The sequence below is a fragment of the Macaca fascicularis genome, chromosome 5 (assembly GCF_037993035.2).
Source record: "Macaca fascicularis isolate 582-1 chromosome 5, T2T-MFA8v1.1".
In the NCBI taxonomy this organism is placed as follows: domain Eukaryota; kingdom Metazoa; phylum Chordata; class Mammalia; order Primates; family Cercopithecidae; genus Macaca; species Macaca fascicularis.
The window spans coordinates 108,921,721-108,944,296 of NC_088379.1; the positions used below are offsets into that span (position 1 = coordinate 108,921,721).

Here is a 22,576-nt window from a genome sequence, read left to right on the forward strand (position 1 = left end):
ATAAACTAACCCTTGGGCAAAACATGAATATAAAGGCCCCCCATGCTGTGGTAACTTTGATGAATACCAAAGGACATCATTGGCCAACAAATGCTAGATTAACCAAGTACCAAAGCTAGCTATGTGAAAACCCCCACATAACCATTGAAGTTTGCAACACCCTAAACCCCACCACCTTGCTCCCGGTATCAGAGAGCTCAGTTGAACATAACTGTATAGAGGTATTGTATCGGGAGATCCTGCCCCTGATAGTTAATGTTGGTTCTTTTCTATTTCCTTAAGTGTCTCAGCTGGTCTGAGAAATAAAGGGAAAGAGTACAAAAGAGAGAAATTTTAAAGCTGGGTTTCTGAGGGAGACATCACATGTTGGCAGGTTCCATGATGCTCCCTGAGCCATAAAACCAGCAAGTTTTTATTAATGATTTTCAAAACGGGAGGGAGTGCACGAATAGGGTGTGGGTCACAGAGATCACATGCTTCACAAGGTAATAGAATATCACAAAGCAAGTGGAGGCAGGGCGAGATCACAGGACCACAGGATGGGGTGAAATTAAAATTGCTAATGAAGTTTAGGACATGCATTGTCATTGATAGCATCTTATCAGGAGACAGGGTTTGAGAGCAGACAACCTGTGTGACCAAAATTTATTAGGTGGGAGTTTCTTCATCCTAATAAGCCTGGGAGTACTACAGGAGACCGGGGCTTATGTCATCCTTTTGGCTTCGACCATAAAAGACAGCCGTCTCTAAGGGGGCCATTCATAGACCTACCCTCAGGGGCGCATTCTCTTTCTCAGGGATGTTCCTTGCTGAGAAAAAGAATTCAGCAATATTTCTCCTATTTGCTTTTCAAAGAAGAGAAATATGGCTCTGTTTTGTCCGACTCACCAGCAGTCGGTCTAAGGCCATCTCCCTTGTTCCTTGAACGTTGCTGTTATCCTCTTCCTTTTTCAAGGTGCCTAGATTTCATATTGTTCAAACACACATGATCTACAAACAATTTGTGCAGTTAACACAATCATCACAGGGTCCTGAGGTGACACACATCCTCCTCAGCTTACGAAGATGACGAGATTAAGAGATTAAAGACAGGCATAGGAAATCACAAAGGTATTGATTGGGGAAGTGATAAGTGTCCATGAAATCTTCACAATTTATGTTCAGAGATTGTAGTAAAGACAGGTGTAAGAAATTATAAAAGTATTAATTTGGGGAACTAAGTGTCCATGAAATCTTCACAGTTTATGTTCTTCTGCCATAGCTTCAGCTGGTCCCTCTGTTCATGGTCCCTGACTTCCCACAACAGTATTGGACTCAGTTTATTCTACTGGGCCCAACCTCCAAGACTATCCTTGAGCATCAGTAAACTGTGAGCTGTACATGGATGGGAGCAGCTTCACCAACCCCTGCTTCAGCCACACCCGGAAGTTAGGAATAGGATGTCGTTCTCTTAATTAGAAAAGAGGATATATGGCAGAAAATAAGTACATTTGTCATGAATTAGGACTGTGTGGAAATGAATGTGCATACTGGTCTTGTGTCATTTAGGCTACTTGGATAAAAAATGAAAAAAATCCTGTCTACCTTCAGAAAGGGAAAAGTGGCCCTTTCTTTACCAGCAGTCAGTGTAACCCCTTAGAACTAGTAATAACAAATCCCCTTAATCTTCACTGGAAAATAAGGGAATGTGTAACCCTAGGAATTGATGGGGCTGGACTGGATCCTTGAGTAAATATTGTAGTTTAAAGAGGAGTTTATAAATGCTCTCCTGAGACAGTATTTCAAAACTTCTATGATGAACTGAATGTGCCAGTACTAGAAATTCCAGGGAAAACAAGAAATTTGTTTTTGCAATTAGCCAAGCATGTAGCCCAGTCTCTCCGTGTCACTTCACGTTATGTATGTGGAGAAACTGTAATAGGAGATCAATGGTCATGGGGAGCCCGAGAATTAGTACCTACAGACCCAGTTCCTGATGAATTCCTGGCTCAAAAGAATCACTCTGATAACTTCTGGGTTCTAAAAGCTTCAATCATTAGACAATACTGTATAGCAAGAGTAGGGAAGGACTTCACCCTTCCTGTGGGAAAACTCAGCTGCCTTGGGGAAAAGCTGTATAATAGTACTACAAAAGCAGCCACCTAGTGGAGTTCAAACCACACTAAATTCCCGAAGTTATTTAGTAAATTCCCAAAGTTGCAAACTGTGTGGACCCACCCGGAGTCCCACTGGGACTAGACAGCCCCCACTGCATTATACTGGATATGTGGGCATAGAGCTTATGCCAAATTACCTGACCAGGGGGCAGGTAGTTGTGTTATTGGCACTGTTAAGCCATCTTTCTTTCTACTGCCCATAAAGACAGGCAAACTCCTGGGCTTCCCTGTCTATGCTTCCTGCAAAAAAAGAAGCATAGCTATAGGAAATTGGAAAGATGATAAATGGCCCCCTTAGAGAATCATACAATATTATGGGCCTCCTACTTAGGCACAAGATGGCTCATGGGGATACCGTACCCCCATTTATGTGCTCAACTGAATCATATAGTTACAAGCTGTCTTAATCACTAATTTTTAATCACTAATATTTAATCGCTAATAAAACCGGCAGAGCCTCGACTATTCTGGCCTGGCAAAAAACTCAGATGAGAGATGCTATATATCAAAATAGATTGGCTCTCCACTACTTGCTAGCAGCTGAAGGGGGATCATGGGAAATTTAACCTTACTAATTGCTGTCTACACATAGATGATCAAGGGCAAGTAGTTGAAGACATAGAGATATGACAAAACTGGCACATTTGCCTGTTCAAGTGTGGTCTGGATTTGATCCTGGGGCCATGTTTGGAAAATGGGTCCCTGTGCTAGGAGGATTTAAAACTCTTATAATAGGAGTTATAATAATAGAAACCTGCTTACTGCTCCCTTGTTTGCTATCTGTTCTTCTTCAAATGATAAAAAGCTTCATCACTACCTTAGTTCACCAAAATGCTTCAGCACAAGTGTACTATATGAATCACTATCGATCTGTCTTGCAAGAAGACATGGGTAGTGAGAATAAAAGTGAGAACTCCCACTAATGAGTGAAATTCTCAAAGCGGGGGAGTAAAGGAGGAGATCACCTCTCATATTGTCTTATGCCCAATTTCTGCCTCCAAAAAAAGAAGAAGTAAAAAATAAAAGGCAGAAATTAAATCCACAGGCAGATAGCCCAGTGCTGTACCGCTGCACCCTGGGCCTCGTTAAAGATTGACTCCTGACCTAACTGGTTATCTATAGATTCCAGACATTGTATGAAAAAGCATTGTGAAAACCCCTGTCCTGTTCTGTTCTGTTCTGATTACCAGTGCATGCAGCCCCCAGTCACATATCCCCTGCTTGCTCAATTGATCATGACCCTCTCATGTGGACCCCCTTAGAGTTGTAAGCCCTTAAAAGGGACAGGAATTGCTCACTTGGAGAGCTTGGTTTTTGGAGACGTGAGTCTTACCGAAGCTCCTGGCTGAATAAAACCTTTCCTTCTTTAACTTGTTGTCTGAGGGGTTTTGTCTGCAGCTTGTCTTGCTACAAACAAAAGCAAAAATTGACAAATGGGATCTAAGTAAGCTCATCACAGCAAAGGAAACTATCAACAGAGTAAACAACCTACAGAATGGAAAAAAATGTTTGCAAACTATCCATCTGACAAAGGTCTAATATCTAACACCTATAAGAAACTTAAACAAATTTACAAGAAAAAAATCCATAAAAAAATGGGCAAAAGACATGAACAGACACTTTTCAAAAGAAGACTTGCATGGAAACAGAGCATAAAAGTTCAGAACATTTGCAGCCTGACAATGTCATAGAAAAGAAAATCCCATTTTCTGAGGTGAAATTCAAGCTGGCTGCAGGAATTTGCATAAGCAATGAGGAGTTGAATGTTAATCCCCAAGACACCAGCAAAAATGTCTCCAGTGCATGTGGGAGGTCATCACAGCAGGACTTCCATCACATCCTGGAGGCCTAGGAGGAAAAAGTAGTTTCATGGGCCCAGGGTCCACATGCTGTGTGCATCCTAGGGACTTGGTGCCCTGTGTCCCAGCTGCTCCAGCCATGGCAGAAAGGGGCCAATGTAGAGCTTGGTCCATGGCTTCAGAGGATGTGAGCCCCAAGCTTTGGCACCTTCCATGTGGTACTGAGCCTGTGAGTGCGCAGAAGGCAAGAATTGGGGTTTGGGAACCTCCACCTAGATTTCAGAAGATGTATGGAAATGCCTGGATGCCCAGGCAGAAGTTTGTTGCCAGGACAAGGCCCTCATGGAAAACTTCTGCAAGGGCAGTTTGGAAGGGAAATGTCAGAGCCCCCACATAGTGTCCCTGTTGGGGCAGTGCCTAGTGGAGGTGTGAGAAGAGGGCCACCATCCTCCAGACCTTAGAATGGTAGATCTACTGACAGCTTGCACTGTGCACATGGAAAAACTGCAGACACTCAATGCCAGCCTGTGAAAGCAGCCAGGAGGGAGGCTGTATCCTGCAAAGCCACAGGGGTGGAGCTGCCCAAGACCATGGGAACCCACCTCTTGCATCAGCGTGACCCAGATGTGAGACATGAAGTCAAAAGAGATCATTTTGGAGCTTTAAGATTTGACGGCCCTGCTGGATTTTGGACTTGTATGAGGCCTGTAGCCCTGTAGTTTTGGCTAATTTTTCCCATTTGGAATAGCTGTATTTACACAATTCCTGCACCCCCACTGTATCTAGGAAGTAACTAACTTATATTTTATTTTACGGGCTCATAGGTGGAAGGGACTTGCCTCGTCTCAGATGAGACTTTGGACTGTAGCCTTTTGAATTAATTCTGAAATGAGTTTAGACTTTGGGTGACTGTTGGGAAGGCATGATTGCTTTTGAAATGTGAGGGCAGGAGATTTGGGAGGGGCCAGGGTTGAAATGATATGGTTTGGCTGTATCCCCACCCAAATCTAGTCTTGAATTTCCACATGTTGTGAGAGGGACCTGGTAGGATGTAATTGAATCATAGGGGCAGGCCTTTCCCATGCTGTTCTCATGATAGCAAATAAGTCTCACGAGATCTGATGGTTGTGAAAAAGGGAGTTGCCCCTCACAAGCTCCCCTTCTCTTGTCCACCACTATGTGAGACTTGCCTTCTGCCTTCCACCATGATTGTGAGCTGTCAACAGCCACATGGAACTGTAAGTCCATTACATCTCTTTCTTTTCTAAATTGCCCTGTCTCGGGTATGTCTTTATCAGCTGTGTGAAAACAGATGAATACACTGGGTATATACCGAGAGGAATATAAATCATTCTACCATAAAGACACATGCATGTGAATGTTCACTGCAGCACTATTCACAATAGCAAAGACATGAAATCAACCTAAATAACCATCAATGGTAGGCTAGATAAAGAAAATGTGGTACCTTTACACCATGGAATATGATACAGCCATTAAAAAAGAATGAGATCATATTCTTTGCAGGAACATGAATGGAGCTAGAGGCCATCATCCATAGCAAACTAACACAGGAACAGAAAATGAAATACCACATGTTCTTGCTTATAAGTGGGAGCTAAATGATAAGAACACATGGACACAGAGAGGAGAACAACCAACACCAGGTTATACTTAAGGGTGGAGGGTAGGAGATGGGAGAGGATCAGAAAAAATAATATATTGGGTCCAAGGCTTAGTATCTGGGTGATGGAATAATCTGTACAACAAACCCCTGTGACACAAGTTTACCTATGTAACAAACTTGAACATGTACCCCTGAACCTAAAATAAAAGTTAAAACAAAAGATTATAAAAATAACTTGGCTTTTAGAATGTGTGTGTTTGTAAGAGATAACAAAACCCTAGCAAAAACAATAAGGAATACAGGATGGTAGTAATGTTCAAAGGATAGTTGAAGCATGTTAAAAATTTTGCTTGCTTTGGAGGAAACAAAATGTCTCCAATAATGCCCTCAGATTTTGTTAGAAAAACTTAGAGTTAACTATGCACCAGTTAGGTTCTATAGATGAGCTATAATCTCCTTTGTCATGATACCTAAATGTCTGTGTATAAATTCCACTTCCTGAATTCAGAAATATGCTTGGATGAGGCTTTCATTGGTGAGGTTGAACGTGACAAGTCAGGGCTGTGGTTGTGTCTGAGTGTGCTGTGCTATTCTATACCCTGCCATATTACATAGTTCATGACTCCAGATTGTCATCCACCTGTACCTTGTCAACCCGCATTCACATATCCTGAATGGCATATGAGCATATGGACCAGGATAGTGGTTTCTTTGGGGAATGGGGCCTTAGGGGGACTTCTAGGGTACTGGTTATATTTTATTTCTTGAAATTCATGGAGGTTAGAAAAGTATGTTCACTTTGTGAATGTTCATTGCATTCGTATATTATGTATTAGAGTATACATCGTTGGTATATTAATTATAATAGCTAGTTTATAGTTTGTGTATTATTTATATCATACTTCAGTTACATATTTTCTTTTTAGAAAGGTGAGTTAAATATTCTCATTTCTATTTCTTAATTGTGCAAATTAGCTTAGAAGATTGATTTATTTGGCATTGAATCAGCTGTGGAACACAGGTCTAATGCTTGTGTACCACTGCTACAGCTTTCAAAAAGATTTTACTTAAATTAACATCCATTTAGATAATTAAACTTTTCCTAACATTCTTCACCTTTTACTTTCTCTTTAAAAGACCATATAGTAGATATTTTGGGCTTTAAGGGTCATATGGTCTTTGTCGTAACTACTCAACTTTGCCAGTGTAGTGCAGAATCAGCCATAGACAATACATAAAAGAATGAATGTGATGGTGTTTCAACATAAATTTATTTATAGGCAGTAAAACTTGAATTTTATATACTTTTTACCTATATGAAATAGTATTCTTCTTTTGTTTTCTTTTCAACCGTTCAAAAATATGAAAACCAAAACCATTCTTAGTTCTTGAGCCGTACATAAATGGATAGCAGACTGGATTTGTCCATGAGCCTCAGTTTGCCAACCCCTGTTTAAGGAGGTTTATTCACAGTGTTGACATTAGTTATAATTTATATCAATAACTTATGTATTTTCTTATATGCATGGGCAAAGGAGCAGCACCCCACCCTCCATACTGTCAAGATCTTTAAATTGTAACATTTTCAGCTTATTTAGTATATCACTAATTTCATGGCTCATAGGTTAAGCCAGAAAGTTCCCTGAAAAACATTTCTGTTTGCAAGTTCTCTCCTGTGTTTTCTTTCATTTCTTCCCTTTGCATTTAATGAGAATAAACAAAATGTTCTGGGATAAGAACAAGTAGATTCATCAAATGTCAACAGCTGTTGAACCAGCTGTTATTGAAAAAGTGTTTGAGTAGCACCCTAGGGCGATCAAGCCACTTTAGCTGCGGGTGTACTAAGTGAAAGAGGAAATAGAAGGCACAGCTAACTAACGATGGGTTTCACTATTGATGAGAGCCCACCTCATTTGGAAAAAGATGCACATAACAAAGGAGTAGTAACTAAAAGACTGCTAAAAAACTATCCTTCATAAGAACTCATGTTTATTTTGGTAAAAATATTAAAGAAAGTCAAGGAATGTGAAAAGAAAGAGCTGAAAAAGTTACCTGTTAATATGTAAAATCAAAATCTGATGGTCTATATGTCATTGATTCTCAGTTGATTTCCTGGGGCTTGAATGCTAGAGATTTCCCACAAATGTGGTACCAGATTTTGCTCATCGAGTTTTGGCTACAGCTGAGAATGAAAGCTATTTTAGAAATGTCTGGCAGACTGAACTCACAGCCCTGAGTGTCATAAGATGTGGTGTAGTTGATCCTACCTCCATAGAGCTGGAAAAAAGATGTGGCGAAGAGTGGAGCAAAAATTGCTGCAAGGAGCATAGAAGAGGTGGCATACTTCCACAAACTTAGCACCTAGGAAAGACTTGGGTTTACTGAAACAAATGAGAATTTGGCCTGGGGAGATTATGGAATGGAATTCAAGGCAGTAAACACACTTCTATTCAAACAGCAAGACAGTGCTAAAGGTCATCCAAGGAAATGCAGTAATATATGGCTACAATTGCATTTCTTTGAATGTGCATCCAAAAATTCTGGTATTTTGTGTAAAGTGTGCCATGAACACAATCATGGTTTAAATAAGTGTTTCTCAACATGAACACTACTGGGACAATGGGCAGGGTAAGTTTTTTTGTTGTAAGAATAGTCTCACATGCTTTGTAGGGTGTTTTTCATTCCTGGTGCCACCCACTAAATTACGACCATATCTCCCAGCTATTGTGACAACTAAAACATCTTTACGTCTTCACACTCTTCCAAATGCCTATTAGATATATAGTACCACCAATCCTGGTTCAGAAACGCTGGTTTAAATAATACACTTGTTCTATGTCGTGAATCTTATTCACACTGGAACTTTGTCAGGCTATTTGATGGACAGGTATCTTATACACTACTAGAGTTTGCAAAAATAGACACCTTGGCAATAATACATAGAGATATGAAGTGCTTCTTTCGCCCTTCAGATGAACAAAGTAAAAAGGACACGTTAAATAAAAGATGTTCATCCCTAAAATTAAAGTATATTGTTCTTTATTCTCTCTATTTTATATATGTATATAAGGGTGGCATATTAAACTTTGTATATGGCCATTTCTAAAAAGCAGGACTTAAAAAAAATTCAATAGATTTAGGGATACAAGTTGTTTTTGGTTACATGACTTAATTGTATAGTAGTGAAGTCTGGGCTTTTAGTGTATCCATCACCCAAATAGTGTACATTTTACCCAATAGGTAGCTTTTCATCCCCTCCCCACTCCAACCCTCCCTGCTCCAGTGTTCATTATACCACTCCATTTGCCTTTGCATACACATAGCTTAGCTCCCACTTATAAGGGAGAACATGTGGTATTTGGTTTTCCATTCTTGAGTTACTTCACTCAGGATAATGGCCTCCAGTTCTATCCAAGTTGCTGCATGTGACATTATTTTGTTCTTTTTTATGGCTGAGTAATATTCCATGATATATATACATATATGTGTATATGTTTGTGTGTCTGTATATTATAAAATATGTATATATAAAACAAAATCACTTTTAGTTACATGAACTAATGCCTCATATAAAATAAAATGTATATATTATATACATACATATATGTATATATATCATGGAATTCTGGTGTGTATATATATGTGGTATGTATGTATATGTAGTATACATGTGTGGTGTGTGTATATGTATGTGTGTGGGGTGTGTGTGTATATATATATGTGGTATATATACACGCACGCACACACACACACCCCCCCACACCTCATATTTTTGTTATCCACTTATCAGTTGTTGGGAACTTAGGATGATTCCTTATTTTTGCAATTGTGCTGCAATCAACATACATGTGCAGGTGTCTTTTTGATATAGTGAATTCTTTTCTTTTGGGTAGATACCCAGTAGTGGGATGTTGAATTGAATGGTAGATCTACTTTTAGTTCTTTGAGAAATCTCCATACTGTTTTCCAAAGAAAATAATTGTTGTTAATTTTTAAAAGAGTGATAATCTTTTAAATAAAAAGAATCCTTTTCTTTTAGACATATACTGAAATATTTATGAATTAAATGGGATGTTCAGTATTTGCTCTTCATTGGAGAGTATCCTGTCCCATTGACCCTCCAGGATTGTTTAGAATTTGTGGTGATATCTGAACAGCTCAGGCAAGCTTTAGGGTAACATAGTTATAAAGATTGTACTTCTTGGAGAAAATGAAAATGAAATTGCTTAATAGATCATTCAGCCATCTCTTTATCATCCATTAACATTTCATTATCTACCTCTAGCAGAGAAATAGGCATTGCTTGTTTATTGCTTCCCTGAAATTAGATAAAAATGTCCCACTTGTTTTCAGGTTTTCCACAATTTCAGCACGGTCTTGGCTTAAGTCTTTTGAGAGCTATCTTCAGACTTTATGTCACTTCTGTATCATTTCTGTTAAAAACTTTGAGATCATCATATTTTTCTCTCCTTTCTCAATACATTTTAAATTTGTTGTTTGGCTATGTTTGACTATGTCTAGTATTTTTTCTGCTATTATTTATTCCAAATTGAAGAGGTCATTTCCTATCTAAATTTCTGTCATGCTCATATTACAAACTAGTCCAAAATAACATGTTAAAATAGCAGTTAAATATGTTTATTCAAGCTTGTGCATGGGGATATTATCAGAAAGGGAAGCATGAAGATATTATCAGAAGGGGAGGAAGTAATGATCAAGGCCGGGCGCGGTGGCTCACGCCTGTAATCCCAGCACTTTGGGAGGCCGAGGCGGGCGGATCACAAGGTCAGGAGATCGAGACCACGGTGAAACCCCGTCTCTACTAAAAATACAAAAAAATTAGCCGGGCGCGGTTGTGGGCGCCTGTAGTCCCAGCTACTCGGGAGGCTGAGGCAGGAGAATGGCGTGAACCCGGGAGGCGGAGCTTGCAGTGAGCCGAGATCGCGCCACTGCACTCCAGCCTGGGCGACAGAGCGAGACTCCGTCTCAAAAAAAAAAAAAAAAAAAAAAAAAAAAAAAAAAAAAGAAGTAATGATCAAAAAATAAAAATAAAAGAGGGAGAGAAGACTAGAATATATCTGAGGCAGTTTTTTAAAGCAAGATTTGGCTTCTAGTAGATATTCAGATAATCCAAAGTCCTCATCACTACCATCTCTTGCCTGTGCTGAATTTGTCACCTGTGTTAGGGATGATTCATTCCTGTTTTCTATGTGGAAATCTGTAATAACATTATTATTTCCCTTTCTTTCTCATCTGAATGCTCTCCACTAGATTGGCACAGTAAGGCTTATGAATCAATAAGTTTGATTCTTGTATCATATCTATGTAGCCACTGTTGAGTTATTTCCAAAATCATGATCTTTAATAGAAGCAGAAGGAGAAACACTACGTGTGCCCCCGAACCACCTAAGTTTCCTAAGTAGTGCTTCGAGGTTGCTCAAGTTAAATTCTGCCTATATTGTTTCTCACAGTGAATCAGCAGAAATGAGTCCACATCCAATATGGTTACATGTTTTGCCTGACTCACTTCAACGCAATTACATCTCTATCAAAGTTTTGAAAATAATTATTGTTATCTCCATAATAAATCTTATTCAGTAATATCTCAATAACCTAACTAATGGGAGTCACTTGGTTTCTTGTGTCAAAATTTTGAGTTATTTTTAATAAGATTTTAATAATGCTTAATCCATATGCTGCTATGTAGTGGTACCATACCTTAGTAGAAAGAACATCAGAATGGGTGTAAAAAATAAATCCTAATATAATGACTGTAGAGTTTGTCAGCAGTATGACTTACTAGTATACCCTAAACTTTTCTAATGCTGTAAGGGAGAAATGACAATACCTGAGATTTTTTTAATACATGTAAAAGTACTTCACAAACATTTCATGTACACATGCAACTATAAGTTAGTGTGATTGATATATCAACCCTTGAGTCCATGTGTTTTTTTTTTTTTTTTTTTTTTGGTTGATGTTCTTTTCTCTTGTTTCCTTCTGTATCTGATTAGAGATCATCTCTGTTACTTTCTTTCTGTATCATACTTCTATCTTAGAGGCAGTGTACTGAGACAGAGTTTTAAAACCCCAGGTCTTCTTTTTTTTTTTCCTCTGTAATTTACTGATTTGTTGCTTATTTGTAAAGTTAGGATAATAATACAATCTCATTAAATTGTTGTCAGGGTTAAATAGAAACATGATAGAAAAATCAAGAGTTCTTGTGTTGAATTCTTTCCCGAACCCAAATATCCAACTATGTAGTAGATAGTCCCTCACTGATTTTCACTATTTCTTCTAACTCAATTTTTTAAAGACTGAAGCAATTTTCTCATACAAATATCCTCCTGTGTTCTCTATCTTAATCAATAACTCTATGATGTGCCAACTAGCCCAAGTATCTGGGACTAATCTCTTTTATTCCATCAACAATGCAGCCTTACTGAATTGACCTTGTATAATTTTAATTCTTGTGGCTCTCCATTCCAATTTTCACTATGTTAGTTCAGGCACTTGTGATTTTATACCTGGGTTATTGCAATGGCCTTCTAACTCTCCTTTTAGTCTATAGAATTCTCTGTCCTGTGTCCAACTCATTTTCCTCCTTGGTGTTGGTAGGTGCTTTTTAGAATGTGTATCTAATCACCTATCTAATTCCTTGAAATATTAAACAGCAATGGTAATAGTAAGCAGACAACCTTATGTAAAAATTCATCCAATGTTCTTCCCTTAAGGATAAGAACATATTAAAAAAGCATCCAGTGAGTCCTGTTTTATTAACTATTTTCTTCTTTTTTAAAATCGACAATTGCTGCTAAACTATGCTAAATCCTTTTTCTATACCTGTAGAGATAATTGTATGATTTTTCTCTCCTTTGAGCTATTAGGATTTCATGATATTGAACAATTTTTGCATTCCTGGAATAAACTTACTTGGTCATCCTGTGTTTTCTTTCTAGTGTGCTGCTGGATGACATTTGCCAATATATTATGTGTAATTTTTACATTGATAATCCTAAGTGATATTAGTTTATAGTTTTTATTCTTGTGTAAACCTTGTAACTTAAGGTATCAGTATTATCCCTGCATCTTTAAATTGAATTTGTTTTTTTCTCCCTTTTGTATATGCTCTGAAACAGTTTAAATAACACTAGAATTGTGTGAACTAAAAATATTGAGTAGAACTCTCCCCAGAAACATTTGAGTCTGGTGCCCTTTATGGAGTAGCTCTTTTATCTTTTTTTTTTCTATTTTTTTGATGGTAATTGGCTTGTTTACAGTTTTACATTTCTTTCTTCTGTTAGTTATGTTACATCGTAATCACTAGAAAATTTTCCATTTCACTCAAGTTTTAAAATGTATTTAATTATAGTTTTATAATATAGTTTTCAAAACAAAAAATTGATTTATATGGTTATTTGGCCTTTGTCGTTTCTTATTTTGTGTATTTATGCTCTTTTATTTTTATTAAATCATTTCCTATTTTAAAAATGTGTCTAAGTAGCAGATTTTAATTTATATATTAGTTTTACTGTTTTTCTGTTTCCTATTTCATCAATTTTGAATTGATACTTAAAGTGCATATGCTAAATGACTATAGATGCATAGATTTGACTATATTAATGATATAACATGTAAAATGTATGCATTCAATAAATACTTATTGAATGAAAATTTTCTCATATATTGGAGAATATTTGAATATATTACCTATTTAGAAAATACACTTGGGTTTTCTAGTTGTTTTTTTTTTTTGAGATGGAGTCTTGCTTTATTGCTCAGGCTAGAGTGCGCTGGCATGACCTCTGCTCACTGCAACTTCTACCTCCTAGGTTCAAGTGATTCTCCTGTCTCAGCCTCCTGTGTAGCTGGGATTACAGGTGCATGCCACCACGCCCAGCTAATTTTTTGTATTTATAGTAGAGACAGGGTTTCACTGTGTTAGCCAGGATGTTCTCGATCTCCTGACTTCATGATCTGCCTGCCTTGGCCTCCTAAAGTGCTGGGATTACAGGCATGAGCCACTGCACCCTGCTGGGTTTTCTAGTATTTTATCAGTGTTGTCTTTTATGGTGAGTGGTTAATCAGTCCTTAGAATTTTCATCCTAATATTTTAGAAAAAAGCTTTATGGGCTAAGATTTCTGAAAGGACTGAAGTGGTGCATCATTGAAAAGTGTGCTAAATTGTAGCTACAACTAATTTTGGACTATTAGGAAGAAATAAACTAAAATTAAAGGCCATTTGCAAAATAAAAGTCTTTATCAATGGATAATGCAAGACATTTAATAATTGCTATGATTAAAGTCTGGGGATATTGTTGGTTTCTCTGTAGATATTTTTAATCTTTAGGTGTAATATAGGAAGTGTCACTATAAAGTAATTAATATAGGAATGTTTTATTTGGCTTATAGCAAGTATACCAGTACTCTCAGAAACGATATTAAGAATGAAGAAACCAGGATAAGAGTACACCAAGATGTGTACAGAGAGACATTGTAGCTAGTGGAAAGAGAATTGGAATAAGAGCAAGAAGAACCCCAACTCTGCCAACAGCTGGTCATGTGAGTGAGCCCAAATTACTTGACGTTTTTTACCTGCAGAGTCATTGGCCAATTCATCCTTAATACCCATTTTCTGATATCATGATTTTAGGTTTAAAATAATTTAAATGACCAATGAAAGTGTTGAGATTATGTGTAGCTAATTAGCTCAGAATGATTGATGCCTAAAAAATTAAATGTAGATTAAAGTTGTGTGTATATGTGTTTATGTATATGCATGTGTATGTTAGAGAAAGAGTTTAAAAGAAGAAAGCTTAAAGAGGATGATTATTTGTGTAAGATGCAATATGGAAGTAAAACTTGCAATACTTTAGTTTGCATTTTATATTTGGGTTATTTTGCTTATTTTGCTGAAATTGAAAAATATTCAGATCAAAATCTAAACTGAGATAAGCATCTTCAAATGCTTTTCATTAGGTTACTTTATATTGGGTTAAATGTGGTTTCAGTTGAATGAAATGTAAAGAAGTGGGTGTGGAAAATCATGGGATGAAAACTGATGCTAGAGAATTTAGAAGCACCATATTAATTTGTTGGTTTATCTCTACACCTCTGTATCTGACACAATGCCTGGCCCGTAATAAATGCTCAATAAATCTCTGTTGGATTGAATTGTGGCAGTAAATAGCAAAAATAAAGTATATAGCAGGTCATTCACTGTTTTAATATAAAGTCTGTACTCATATATATATATCTGTAGTACATATGGTTACATTTTGCTTTGCAGTAATAACATTTAAGGTTTTATTTATTTATTTATTTTTTTTTTGAGACGGAGTCTGGCTCTGTTGCCCAGGCTGGAGTGCAGTGGCCGGATCTCAGCTCACTGCAAGCTCCGCCTCCCGGGTTTACGCCATTCTCCTGCCTCAGCCTCCCGAGTAGCTGGGACTACAGGCGCCTGCCACCTCGCCTGGCTAGTTTTTTGTATTTTTTAGTAGAAACGGGGTTTCACCGTGTTAGCCAGGATGGTCTCGATCTCCTGACCTAGTGATCCACCCGTCTCGGCCTCCCAAAGTGCTGGGATTACAGGCTTGAGCCACCGTGCCCGGCCAACATTTAAGGTTTTAATTGAATGAAGCAGATTGTCTTGAATGGGTGGTTGGTATTTTAGTCTTATTCATCAGTACTTTACATAAAACACAAATTTTTCTATTTATCTAAAATATTAATATAAAAAACCATGGTAAGTAGCAAAATTAAAGAGTAAGGGGAATATTTCTTACAGTGTTTTTAATAGGACAAACTTCCATAACATTTGGCACTCTCCTCACTCACTTTTATTACTATTTACTTATTTCCACCAAAATTTCCTGCATAGACTTAATTTGTATGTATTTAGCAGTACATTTAAAATACCTTACTTGAAGTTGGGAGCTCTTCTTGGATGTTTGCAGTTCTCTGGTGTTTCAAGCCAGTCAGCTTATGATAATTGCTTTTGTGCCCCTTTCTGATTACCCCCTGTGATTAATAATTGACCCTGTGATTTTATTTTGTATTCTTTTGAAATAATTATTTGTGGTTTTCTACTTCCCAAGTTTTCAGAATTCTGCTTTCATCTTTCGTACATCGTAACCCCAAATATAGTCTTCAGGCAATTCTCTGCTTTTCAAGAAGAGTGAACGCTAGAAACCTGTTTTGTTTGCTGACCTTTGCTTAGAGTCACTAGCACAATATTTACATTTAATATAATTGCACTCTCATATTAGTCACTTGCTTTTATGTGGTTTGTTTTTATTTCTCTAAATTTTAAATTGAGCACAGAGATTATGTGTCATATTAGGTTTTGTGTTTTCACGGCACTTGTCACTGAAACTCACTCAATTTATATCTGAAATTTGTAAGTGAAAATGGTTTCAGGTTTCTTTTACTCCTTTCTTCTTTTGTGAATCTGTACAGCCACCTGTAATGAATGTTATTATTCACTTTAAATAGTGCTGCTCTGAAAGATTTAGAGATAGTACATAATCTTTCATCTAATATCTTTATGGCTACAAAAAAGAATGGATAAGCAAAATTTTTATTGACCTTAGTGACTCATTAAAATATTTTAAAAACATAATTCTAGAAATAATAAAATCATGAAAGCATGAGTTCAGCAATTATTTTGAAAAGTTTAGCATTTTTTGAATACTTGGCTCTGTCATAATATTATTCCAGGTAGAAAACTTACATGTCTTTCTTTGTGGTCTAAAAAGATTAAATCTTCTTGTCTACAATAAAAATGTCATTTTTTTTTTCTTCTTAGAACCCTCTTACTGATAGAGAATGTCTGGTCCCAGTTACCGATAAGGAAAAAATAAATGTTTTAGAAAATGTGTATTTTATTCAACCTGAATTCTACTTAATTTTCCATATATCAAATAGTTTACTCAAATATAACTTCTGGTTTAATATTTTATGTGATTTGTAGTATATGTTAGTCATGAAACTTTTTAAAAACTTTTTTTTTATTTCAGTAAAACTTCCAGGGAACAAGTGGTGTTTGGTTACATGAATAAATTCTTTAGTGGTGATTTGTGAGATTTTTGTGCCTCCATCACCCGAGCAGTGTATGCTATACCCAATGTGTAGTCTTTTATCCCTCGCCACCCCCCAATCCTTTCCCCTGTGTCCCCAGAATCCAATGTATCATTCTTATGCCTTTGCATCCTCGTAGCTTAGCTCCCACACAGGAGTGAGAATGTATGATGTTTGGTTTTCCATTCCAGAGTTACTTCACTTAGAATCATAGTCTCCAATTCTATCCAGGTTGCTGTGAATGCCATTATTTTGTTCCTTCTTATGGCTGAGTAGTATTCCATAGTATACATATACCACATATTCTTTATCCACTAGTTGATTGATGGGCATTTGGGCTGGTTCCATATCTTAGCAATTGCAAATTGTGCTACTATAAACGTGCATGTGCAAGTATCTTTTTCGTATATTGACTTTTCCTCTGGATAGATACCTAGAAGTGGGATTGTTGGATCAAACAGTAGATCTACTTTTAGTTCTTTAAGGAATCTCCACACTGTTTTCCATAGTGGTTGTACTAGTGTACATTTCCAGTGTAAAAATGTTCCCTTTTTGCTGCATTCATGCCAACATCCATTATTTTTTTATTATAGTCATTCTTGCAGGAGTGAGGTGGTATTTGTATTTCCCTGATAATTAGTGATGTTGAGCATTTTTCCATATGCTTGTTGGCCATATGTATATCTTCCTTTGAGAACTGTCTGTTCAACCCCATTTTTTGATGGGATTGTGTTTTTCTTGCTGCTTTGTTTGAGTTCATTGTAGATTCTGGATATTAGTCCTTTGTCAAATGTATAGATTGTGAAGATTTTCTCCCAGGCTGTGGATTGTCTGTTAACTCTGCTGGTTATTTCTTTTGTTGTGCAGAAGCTTTTTAGTTTAAATAAGTCCCATCTATTTATTTTTGATTTTGTTGCTTTTGCTTTTGGGTTTATGGTGATGAAGTATTTGCCTAAGCCAATGTCTAGAAGGGGTTTTCTGATGTTAACTTCTAGATTCTTTTTGGTTTCAGGTCTTAGATTTAAGTCGTTGATCTATCTAGCAGTTAGTTGATTTTTGTATAAAGTGAGAGATGAGGATCCACTTTTATTCTTCTACATGTGGCTTGCCTATTATCCCAGCACCATTTTTTAAATAAAGTGTCCTTTCCTTTTATGTTTTTGTGTGCTTTGTAGAAGATCAATTGACTCTAAGTATTTGGCTTTATTTCTTGGTTCTCTATTCTGTTCTGTTGGTCTATGTGCCTATTTTTCATACCAGTACCTTGCTGTTTTGGTAACTATGGCTTTATAGTATAGTTTGAAGTTGGGTAATGTGATGCCTTCAGATTTATTCTCTTTGCTTAGTTTTGCTTTGGCTATGCAGGCTCTTTTTTGGTTCTATATGAATTTTAGAATTGTCTTTTCTAGTTCTGTGAAGAATGATGGTGGTATTTTGATGAAAATTGTATTGAATTTGTAGATTGCTTTTGGTAGTATGGTCATTTTCACAATATTGATTCTACTCATCCATGAGCATGGAATGGGTAGAATCAATATTGTGTTGCTTATGAATTATCTCAGCAGTGTTTTGTAGTTTTCTTTGTAGAGGTTTTTCATGTCCTTGGTTAGGTATATTCCTAAGTATTTTATTTTTTGAAGTTGTGATGAAAGTGGTAGAGTTCTTGATTTGATTTTCAGCTTGGTCACTGTTGGTGTATAGCAGTGCTACTGATTTGTGTACATTAATTTTGTATCCTGAAATTTTGCTGAATTCATTTATCATTTCTAGGAGCTTTTTGGATGAATCTTTAGAATTTTCTAGGTATACAATCATATCATCAGCAAATAGTGACAGTTTGACTTCCTCTTTACCAATTTGGATGCCCTTTATTTCTTTCTTCTGTGTGATTTCTCTGGCTAGAACTTCTAGTACTATGTTGAATAGAAGTGGTCAAAGTGGGAATTATTGTCTTGTTCCAGTTCTCAGGGGGAATGCTTTCAACTTTTCTCCATTTAGTATAATGTTGGCTGTGAGTTTGTCATAGATGCTTTTATTACCTTAAGGTATGTCCCCTCTATGCCTATCTTTCTGAGGGTTTTAATCATAAACAGTTACTGAATTTTGTCAAATGTTTTTTCTGCATCTACTGAGATGATCACGTGATTTTTGTTTTTAATTCTGTTTATGTAGTGTATCATATTTATCAACTTATGTATGTTAAACCATGCCTGCATTCCTGGTTTGAAACCCACTTGATCATGGTGGATTATTTTTTTGATATACTGTTGTATTCAGTTTGCTAGTATTTTGTTGAGGATTTTAGCATCCATGTTTATCCAGTATATTGGTCTGTAGTTTTCTTTTTTGTTGTGTCCTTCTCTGGTTTTGGTATTAGGGTGATACTGGCTTCATAGAATAATTTAGGGAGGACTCCCTCTTTCTCTATCTTGTGGAATAGTGTCAATAGAATTAGCACCAATTCTTCTTTGAATGTCTGATAGAATTCAGCTGTGAATCCATCTGGTCCTGGACTTTTATTACCATTTCAGTCTCTCTGCTTGTTATTGGTTTGTTCAGAGATTCTATATCTTACTGCTTTAATCTAGTAGGGTTGTATATTTCCAGGAATTTATCTATCTCCTGTAGGTTTTCTAGGTTATGTGCATAAAGATGTTCATGGTAGCCTTGAATGATCTTTTGTATTTCTGTGGTATTGGTTGTAATCTCCTGTTTTGTTTCTAATTGAGCTTATTAGGATCTTCACTCTTCTTTTCTTGGTTAATCTTACTAATGGTCTATCAATTTTATTTATCTTTTCAAAGAACCAGCTTTTTGTTTCATTTATCTTTTGTATTACTTTTGTTTCAATTTCATTTAGTTCTGCTCTGATCTTCGTTATTTCTTTTCTTCTACTGGGTTTAGGTTTGGATTGTTCTTGTTTCTCCAGTTATGTGAGGTATGACCTTAGATTGTCTATTCTTCCATGTGCTGATGAATAGAATGTATATTCTGCAGTTCTTGGGTGGACTGTTCTGTAAATATCTGTTATGTTTGTTTATTATAGGGTATAGTTTAAGTCCACTGCTTCTTTGTTGATTTTCTGTCTTGATGACCTGTCTAGTGCTCTCAGTGGAGTAAAAGTCCCCAACTATTGTTGTGTTGCCATGTATCTCACTTGTTAGGTCTAGTAGTAATTGTTTTATAAATCTGGGAACTCCAGAGTTAGGTGCATATATATTTAGAATTCTGATATGTTTCTGTTGAACTGGTGCTTTTATCATTATATGATGTCTCTGTCTTTTTAAACTGCTGTTGCTTAAAATTTTGTTTTATCTGATATAAGAGTAACTACTCCTGTTCACCATTCCAGTTGCATGGAATATCTTTTTCCACCTCTACTTTATGTACATCCTTGTGTGTTAGGTGAGTCTCCTGAAGACAGCAGAAATTTGATTGGTGAATTCTTATTTATTTTGCCATTGTGTATATTTTAAATAGATCAGGTAAGCACTTTGTATTCAATACTAGTATTGAGATGCGAGGTACTATTCTATTCATTGTGCTATTTGTTTCCTGAATACCTTGTTTTTTTTCATTATGCTGTTGTTATATAGGTTCTGTGAGATTTATGCTTTAAGGAGATTCTATTTTGGTGCATTTCAAGGATTTGTTTAAAGGTTTAGAGCTCCTTTTAGCAATTCTTTTAGTGCTGGCTTGGTAGTGGCAAATTCTCCCAGTATTTGTTTGTCTAGAAAAGACTGTATCTTTCCTTCATTTATGAAGTTCAGTTTCCTTGGATACAAAATTCTTGGCTGATAAAGGAGGCTAAAAATAGGACCCCAGGCCAGGCCCGGTGGCTCATGCCTATAATCCCAGCATTTTGGGAGGCCGAGGCGGGTGGATCACCTGAGGTCAGGAGTTCAAGACCAGCCTGGCCAACATGGTGAAACCTCGTCTCTACTAAAAATACAAAAATTAGCCAGGCGTGGTGGCAGGCACCTGTAATCCCAGTTACTCAGGAGGATGAGGCAGGAGAATTGCTTGAGGCCAGGAGGCAGAGGTTGCAGTGAGCTGAGATCATGCCACTGCACTCCAGCCTGGCCAACAGAGCAAGACTCTGTCTCAAAAACAAAACAAAACAACAAAAAACAAGAACAACAAAAAATAGGACCCCAATCCCTTCTAGCTTCTAGGGTTTCTGCTGAGATATCTGTTGTTAATCGCTAGTTTTTCCTTTGTAGGTTACCTGATACTTTTGCCTCAGAGCTCTTAAGATTCTTTCCTTCATCTTGCCTTTAGATAACCTGATGACTATGTGCCTGTGTGATGATCTCTTTGTGATGAATTTCCCAGATGTTCTTTGAGCTGCTTGTATTTGGATGTCTAGATCTCTAGCAAGGCTAGGGAAGTTTTCCTCAATTATTGCCTCAAATATATTTTCCAAACTTCTAGATATCTCTTCTTCCTTGGGAACACCAATTATTCTTAGGTTCAGATGTTTAACATAGCTCCAAACTTCTTGGAGGCTTTGTTCATTTTTAAAAATTCTTTTTTCTTTGTTTTTAGTGGATTGGGTTAATTAGAAAACCTTGTCTTCCAGCTCTGAAGTTCTTTCTTCTGCTTTTTCAATTCTGTTGCTGAGATTTCCCAGTGCATTTTACACTTCTATGTGTCCTTGATTTCCAGAAATTGTGATTGTTATTTATGCTATCTATTTCACTGAAGAATTTATTCCTTTCATATCCTGTATCATGTTTTTTTATTTATTTAGTTGGCCTTCACCTTCCTTTGGTGCCTCCTTGATAGCTTAATAATTGACCTTCTGAATTCTTTTTCTGGCAATTCAGAGATTTTGTCTTGGTTTGGATCCATTGCTGGTGACCTGGTGTGATCCTTTGGGGGCATTAAAGAACCTCGTTTTGTCATATTTCCAGAGTTGTTTTTCTGGTTCCTTCTTATTTGGGTAGACTATGTCAGAGGTAAGATCTGGGATTCAAAGGCTGCTGTTAAGATTCTTTTTTCCCACAGGGTGCTTTCTTGATATGGTATTCTCCCCATTCCCCTAGGAATGGGGCTTCTGAGAGCTGAACTGTAGTGATTGGTTTTGCTCTTCTTGGTCTAGCCACTCAGCAGAGCTACTAGCCTCTGGGCTGGTACTAGGGAGTGTCTGCAAAGAGCTCTGTGATGTGATCTGTCTTCAGGTTTTGCAGCTGTGGATATCAGCACGTGCTCTTGTGGAGGTAGCAGGGGAGTGAAGTGGACTCTGTGAGGGTCCTTGGTTGTGTTTTTGTTTAGTGTGCTGGTTTTGTGTTGGTTGGCCTCCAGCCAGGAGGTGGCACTTTCAAGAGCTCATCAGCTGTGGTTCTATAGTGAGGAGGCTAACTTGCTCTAGGGCTACCTGGTTAGGTATTCAGGTGTCTCAGGCAGTGGACAGAGCTATAGAACTCCCAAGAGATTATGATCTTTGTCTTTGGCTACCAGGTTAGGTAGAGAAAGACCATGAGGTTGGGGCAGGGATAGGTGTGTCTGAGCTCAGCCTCTCCTTGAGGGGGCTTGCTGCAGCTGCTGTAAGGGATGGGGATGTGGTTCCTAGTCCAATGGAGTTACATTCCTAGGGGGATTATGGCTGCCTCTGCTGATTCATACAGGTCACTAAGGAAGTGGGGGAAAGCTGGTAGTCACAAGCTTCACCCAGCTGCCATGCAACCTGCTGTCCAAAACGCCTATGTCATCCCCACTGTGCCCCCTGAATAGCACGGGGTCTATTTCCAGGTGCTGGTGATCAGGACTGAGAACTCGCCCCAGAGCACAAGCCTCCCTGTTGAGAAAGCAAGCAGACTCACAGGTTTTCACCATCTCGGGGAGCCTGCAGTGGTGATCCAGTTCCTTCAAAGGGTCCATGGATTCTCTTGGCTTTCCTGGTGTGTTCCTAT

General features: G+C 37.4%; 1 long non-coding RNA gene across 4 annotated transcripts in view; it reads left to right on the plus strand.

The window, feature by feature from the left end:
* LOC123573605 (uncharacterized) overlaps window positions 1–22,576 on the plus strand; it is a 253,758-nt gene that overhangs the window by 30,532 nt on the left and 200,650 nt on the right. For all 4 annotated transcript variants that reach the window (XR_012435333.1, XR_010586926.2, XR_010586927.2 and 1 more), the window contains exon 2: window positions 13,995–14,144. This is a non-coding gene — a long non-coding RNA (uncharacterized lncRNA). The remainder of the gene's footprint in view (window positions 1–13,994; window positions 14,145–22,576) is intronic.